At 34.8% G+C, this 6,778-nt stretch overlaps 1 long non-coding RNA gene across 1 annotated transcript; it reads right to left on the minus strand.

Moving 5' to 3' along the window:
- Positions 1 to 4,489: 4,489 nt before the first annotated feature.
- Positions 4,490 to 6,438, minus strand: LOC124896594. Its single transcript, XR_007052958.1, has 2 exons — positions 5,822 to 6,438; positions 4,490 to 4,657 (listed from the first exon to the last, which is right to left on the minus strand). It is a non-coding gene; the product is annotated as an uncharacterized LOC124896594 (long non-coding RNA).
- Between the last annotated feature and the right edge of the window lie 340 nt (positions 6,439 to 6,778).

Below are 6,778 nucleotides of genomic sequence, written 5' to 3' on the forward strand. Positions count from 1 at the left end.
ATCGCAATCAAAGCAGTGATTCCCTTTCCTGCTACAAGTGCGATGGCCAGGATGGCGGACCGTCGCGCTGAGGCAGTGTGGCCTCATCTTGGCCAACATGCGATGGATAATTCGATGGACCATCGATTTGCAATGGACCATTGCTGAGACCGTCGCATCAAGGCAATGTGTTCTTTTTCCGATCGCTGTGTGATGGACGATCCGATGGACCGTCAGACTGAGCGACGGACCATCACTTCGACCGTCGCAGACCCCGTTCAGCATTTTTAACTCAATTTTAAAAGGGTTTTTTGGTTTTTTTCCCACTCTTTTCAGTCCCTATTTATATTCGATCAAGGCTCACAATTTTATTCTTCATCTTCAACATAAAAAAAACTAAGGTTTCTACAAAATCAAAAACCTTCCTTCTTCTTCAAGAAATATCAAAAGAAATTAAGAAATCAAGAATCTCTCCAAGAGCTTTCAAGAAAGAGTTTCTCTAAGGTATGTAGATGTTGATTCTTGGGTACCTTTCATCCAAGAAGCTCAAGAACCCTTTTTTAAAATTCAAAGATCTTATGTTTGTGGGATTTTATGATTCATGTGGGTTGAAGTTGATGTTCATGCTATTATTGAGTTTGATTCATGTTTGTTTGCAAGGTTTTCAAGCTTTGACCCTAGTATGTGATATTCATGTGATGTTCATGATAAACCCTCTTCAAGTTACTTGTTAAGTGATGTGTTCATATCAATTAAGTAAAGAAAATTATTGAATAAGCAAAGCATACTCCCCATATGTTTGATAAAATGCTTATGTGAAGGAATTAGAGTCATTATAGCATGTTGACTAGAAATCCTCAATTGTGTGCAAGCCCATGCATGTCAAGTGTTTGTTGAAAAGCTTTAGTGAATGAATTGTGACATGATAGTATGAAACTTCCCAATTATGTGCTCTTTGATACATGCTAAGACTTTAATACATACCAAGTGTTTGATGCAAGACCTTATTGAATAGAGTATGAGCCAATAACATGTCTCCCTATATTATCACATGTTTATGATTCCTAAATGCTTGAAGAGATGCTTTAGTGATTGTGATGGTGAATGAATGACCGTGGTTATAATTAGTCAAGGATGGTTATGTTTTACTTTTATGTTATCGAGTCCTGATTCTCATAACTCAGCGAGTTATAGAACTCTATATTCTTAGAAAGATACAGAACTTAAGAAATCTCAGTGATTTTTATAATCGTCGTAATCTCAGTATCGCTAGTAATCTAGCTTCAGTTCTGTACCTAGCTAAGATCTAATAGTATTCAAGTGTTCAGTTTTGACCTCTGTAGTAATCGAGTACTCTATTCAAAGCTTAGTGTCGTTCAGTCAGATAACGAGATTCAGTAGTATTCCGTCAGATACAGAACCAAGTGAATTCAGCTTAACTCAGTCAGACCATTCGAGAAACATAATCAGTATTAGATTTAGCTTAGTTTATGTTCAGTTAAGAATCAGTTCAAATTCTTTCAGTTGGGAGTAGGAGCTAGCACTAAGTGAGGGAAGGGATGGCGACTCCCTGTTAGAGAGGGAGAGTCGTTAGGAGCAATCCCTGAACTCTAGAACTGCGTAGCCAGCACAGGATGTAGGCATCACCCATCAGGAAAGGCTGGTCACCCGTAAGATAGGCTTGACTATTATATGCCTTAGGCTTGACATCCTGTGAGGGTCACCCGTCAAATAGGCTTGACCAAAGAGGTCTTTACCCATGGCACGGTATTGACACCCTTCCAGCTGGGGTTACAGGTTGGACCCCACCAATTGAGATTCGGGGCATGTCAGTTAAGTGAGCACTTCCCACAGTTACAGTTTCAGTATTAATCTTCAGAAATTAGGACTGTCAGATACAGTCATCTATCTCAGTGAGAAACGCAGATAGTTCCATTAATTCATGGACCACCCGTCAGATAGTCTTGGTCTCATATAAAGTTATTTAGCATCAGATTTAGAGATCACCCATCAGATAGGCTTGATCTCAGTCTCAGATTCCGTTGAGTATTCTTGTTATCAGATTTAGAGATCACCCGTTAGATAGGCTTGATCTCAGTCAGATTCAGTTGAGTATTCTTATTATTAGATCTAGAGATCACTCATCAGATAAGCTTGATCTCAGTCACAGATTCAGTTGAGTATTCTTGTTATCAGATCTAGAGATCACCCATCAGATAGACTTGATCTCATCTCAGATTTAGTTGAGTATTCTTGTTATCAGATCTAGAGATCACCCATCAGATAGGCTTGATCTTAGTCTCATATTCAGTTGAGTATTCTTGTTATCAGATCTAGAGATCACCTGTCAGATAAGCTTGATCCCAGTTTTAGATTCAGTTAAGTATTCTTGTTGTCAGATTCAGACATGATTTTTTTTTATCATTGATAGTAGATTTCAGAATCATTAGTTAGAGAGGTTTGATCTCTAGAAATCTCAAAATTCAGTCAATGATATGAGTATATTTAGTCAATCAGCTTCAGTATCCTCAGATTCTGAGATCAATTGCTAGATAAGACTGATCTCAACTCCAGTACTCAGTTATCGGTATCAGATAATTCAGTTATTCAGCATCTCAGTATTAGTAGTGAGTTCAGATGATAGTAATGCAGTATCCGAGTTTCAGTATTCAGAGTCGTGATGGTTGTAGTTATGGTTTATGCATTCATGCATGTGTTCTCATTCAGTACTCTCATGATTGTTCAGTTAAGTAATTTTTCATGCATAAGCCCTTGCATTTAGCCTTACCTCATTTGCATACTCAGTACATTTCCGTACTAACACATTTGCACTATGGTGTTTTATTTGACACCATAGGTTCAGAGGCATGAGATCCAGAGTACCCTTAGCAGCTCAGTCCCAGTCAGAAGCAGTAGACATAGCAGTGAGTCCTTTTTATTCAAGGATGATCCTTTTATCATTATTACATCAGATTTTATTTATTTTTCAGTAGAAGGAGTTAGTTGGGGACATATCCCATCAACTCCACAGCTCAGATAGTTTAGAGGTTTTTTGGACAGATGTATCAGTATTCAGTTTTAAATTTTGCATATTTTTAGACGTTTTGAACCTTATGGTTAGTTTCTGTATTTATATATTATGCAGTGTCTAGGTACAAATATCAGTAGAGGGTTAGCTTGTGGTTCTTCGGGATCATGAGCACCATGTGACGTTTTGGTTCCATAAAAATCGGGTCGTTACAACCACTGTGACTCGTGTGTGTCACAATGTGTTGACAAGTGTTTACAAGAGGGTGTAAAAAGTGTGGTAAATATGTCAAGAAATTGTGCTTACGAATTAAGTGTTATAAACTAATGAAAACATAAGAAATTAACAAAAATATTAAAAATACATTAACATGATAAGAATGCATTTAAATATGGGAGGACAAATCAACATGTAGAAATTTTATGTTTAACAGAAGTTATTAACGGGCTGAAATTAACATGATGCCAGTTATTAACATGTTAGAATTAATATTATTATGTAGAAACACGGTTTTAGTAATGCAGAAATGCAATTCTAATAGTGCAGAAATGTAGTCATAATAATGCAGAAACGCAATTTCAAATAATGCAGAAATGTAGTTTTAATAATGCAGAAACACAGTTATAATAATGCAAAAATGTAATTTTAATAATGCAAAAATTTGACTTGTTTTATAAAGAAACGCAGTGTAGATATGCTGAACTTACTTGTTTTACACAGAAACACTATTTTAACATGCTGAAATTAATATTAGCATACTAAAAATATATGAACTCTATTGTTTTTGACATGCAGAAAAATATGTTAATGCTCGGGAATTTTTTTATGTTAATGTGCTACAATTTTAACATTGACATGCTTAATTCTAATGTTCAACATGCTACAAATATATTAATATGCCAGAAATCAGGTGTTTTAGCATACTGAAAATATATTAATGTGCAGAAGTTTAAGGTTATCATGCTATAAAAACAGTAAACACTTATATTTGCGTCTATATGCTAAAACATGCAATATCATAATTAAATCAATTTTTTGAGAGTTTTACCATGTTGGAGAGTTCACTAATCTCGTTACAATTACTTGTTAACATTTACTTGTTAACATGCATACCATATTGTCATACTTAAATATTGTTTACATGTTGAAAACAAGAAAATGTCGTACTTAACTTGTTAAAAATGCATTAATGTGCAAAAAAATTAATCATTGACATGCTCACATGCTTAAATTCGTTATAATATGCCTAAATTGTGTTAACATGCAATGACGTCAATAAGTTGTAGTTTTTAACAAGCAAAAGTTAAATGTGGTAGGCTAGCGTACTAAAATATTACCATGCCCAAAATCAATGTGAATATGTTCAAAGGTATTAGCAAGATTTCTAAGCGAATTAATTAATGAAAGCGTCTAAGTGATTCATGTAGCATGTAACATACGTAAAATCTAATTTGTGCCTATCTACACTATTCATAGAGCATGTAAACCTCTGCCTCCCGAAGCAGTCCCCAAAATTTATTATTACATCAATATAACGTCTTTACAATAATGTTACAAATCAAATGATAAAAAAAATAAGAAAGGAAAACAGCAGCTATAAGAAATAACATATTATGTTTAACACCCGACGACTCTTCAAATAATCCCGACCTGTAGAGAAACAACACGGCAAAGGGGAGACAACTAAGATATCATAGCATGATTCCATACACATAGTGACCAAACAATGACATGACAAACACAACAAAGCGGAGTCCCTATGAACGTGCTTTCTAACACGTTAACAACATTCCATGAACAAATAAGTAATTAAACCACATCGTTTAGATACTTACCGATAAGCAGTAATAAAAGAAATAATAAAAATAATGAAGACAAGCACTTGTAAGAATAATATGCTTAGACTCCAGTAAGCCTTCAAGAAAATCAAAGGACTTTTAAGAATATGTAATCAAAATAGCTAGTGATTTTCTTATAGGGAGTGTTTTATTTTTCAAGAACTGTCTCTTAATTTGAAAAGAAGGATTGTTTATATAGCAGAGGGGTACTGGGGAATGAAAGGAAAGAAAATACATGAGTGTTAATTAGTAGCAACAGAAAAGGATAAAGATATTCAAAAAATCAATCAGAATTAATTAAGGAAGAGGAGAATATTTGATGAAGCCAATCAATGGAGTTTTCCATAAATATAAAATCACACTTATATAATAACAAATTTACTCAAAGCAAATAAAAGGAAAACATCCATTAAGTAAATCAATTATATTTCAATCGGGCACACCAATTATGTGCTTACCACAAATAGGCATATGAAAAATGTTGATGTTGTTAGAAAGGACTGCTTATTACCGTAAAAGAATAAAATAAAATAAAATAAAAATAGAAAGACAACTAATCATATAAGCATGTTCCTTAATCACTAACGTTGATTATGCATCCAATCAATTCAAATCATCAAGTCATCCAAATTACATGTGCCATCAGTTCCATAATCTTTGGTCCAGAGTAATAAAAACAAGGTTAATCATTTGCCGCAAAAACTAGGTGTGCAGTTTATTAATGTCAAATGAATCAAATAGAATATAGTGATTTCAAGAGATAGAAAAACAACCAGTAACCTAGTTAAGTATCACCAACTTCATGCATGTGAGATCTAATAAACCCGAATTACAAAAATCAATAACATCAGCCGAGTTAGTTGATTTCAGACCACGGAGTGTAAGATTTAACAAAGACTAATATGAAATTAAAATGGACAGAACGTGTGATGGTGTCTGTCGATCAAATATAGTCAGAGGGTTTGCCAATCGATACCTCACCGATCATGATCAATAGTGAGACAAAATAGTATAAAATTGTGACTGCATGGTCGTGAAGTGGCGACGGAAGAAGGGTTTTGGGGCTGATCGGTGGTAGAGATGCGGAGAACGGGGGGCGACGGGTTTCCTTAGTTGTTGACCGGTGTCCTCGGCTGGTGATATTGTTGTCATTGTTGGTGGCGCTAGGAAAGGATACGAGTGACAACATGGAGAAAGAGGTGAGTTGGTCGGCGTCCGGCGGCATTGCATGGCGGTTGGTGACACGGAGGCGGTGATGAAAGTGAAGGGCGATGACAGCGGTGTGATGGTGGCAGCACTAATCGCCGGTGGCTGGGAGATGGAGGGAAGAGAGGAGGAAGAAAAGTGGTGGGGCGGCGGCAACAGCCGTCCATCGGAGTGGGAAAACAATGGAAGGGCAACGGTTTTATTCTAGAGAGAGGGGAAAACAGATAGATAGAGAGAGAGGGTGGGGAGGCGGATGAATTGGAAATAGGGTTAGAGTTTGAGAAGTTTTGGTTTAAAAGAAAAGAATAGGTTTCTTTGATCTCAGTCGTCAGATCAGTTTTTGATCGATGGTTCAGATCTTATGGTTGAGAATTTGACTAGCATTTGATTAAAATTTAAAAATTGAATCATGAAGTGGCTATGATTGTAATGGATTAAATAGAATAGGCTAAGATTATAAGAAATTGAATAAAATTGAGTTAAAAGGTAAATAAATTTAGAGAGTGAGTTCAAATTAGGTTGTTATAATTATAATAATAATAATAATAATAATAATAATAATAAATAATGGTAATATATAATAATAATAGATAATAATAATAAATAATAATAATAATAATAATAATAATAATAATAATAGTAAATAATGCAACACTAGACAATGTATTTGCAAAATATGAGTGTGCACAATTACGTGAAAAAAATAATAATTTAATAAATATTAATA

Source organism: Capsicum annuum, chromosome 3 (assembly GCF_002878395.1).
Source record: "Capsicum annuum cultivar UCD-10X-F1 chromosome 3, UCD10Xv1.1, whole genome shotgun sequence".
Classification (NCBI taxonomy): domain Eukaryota; kingdom Viridiplantae; phylum Streptophyta; class Magnoliopsida; order Solanales; family Solanaceae; genus Capsicum; species Capsicum annuum.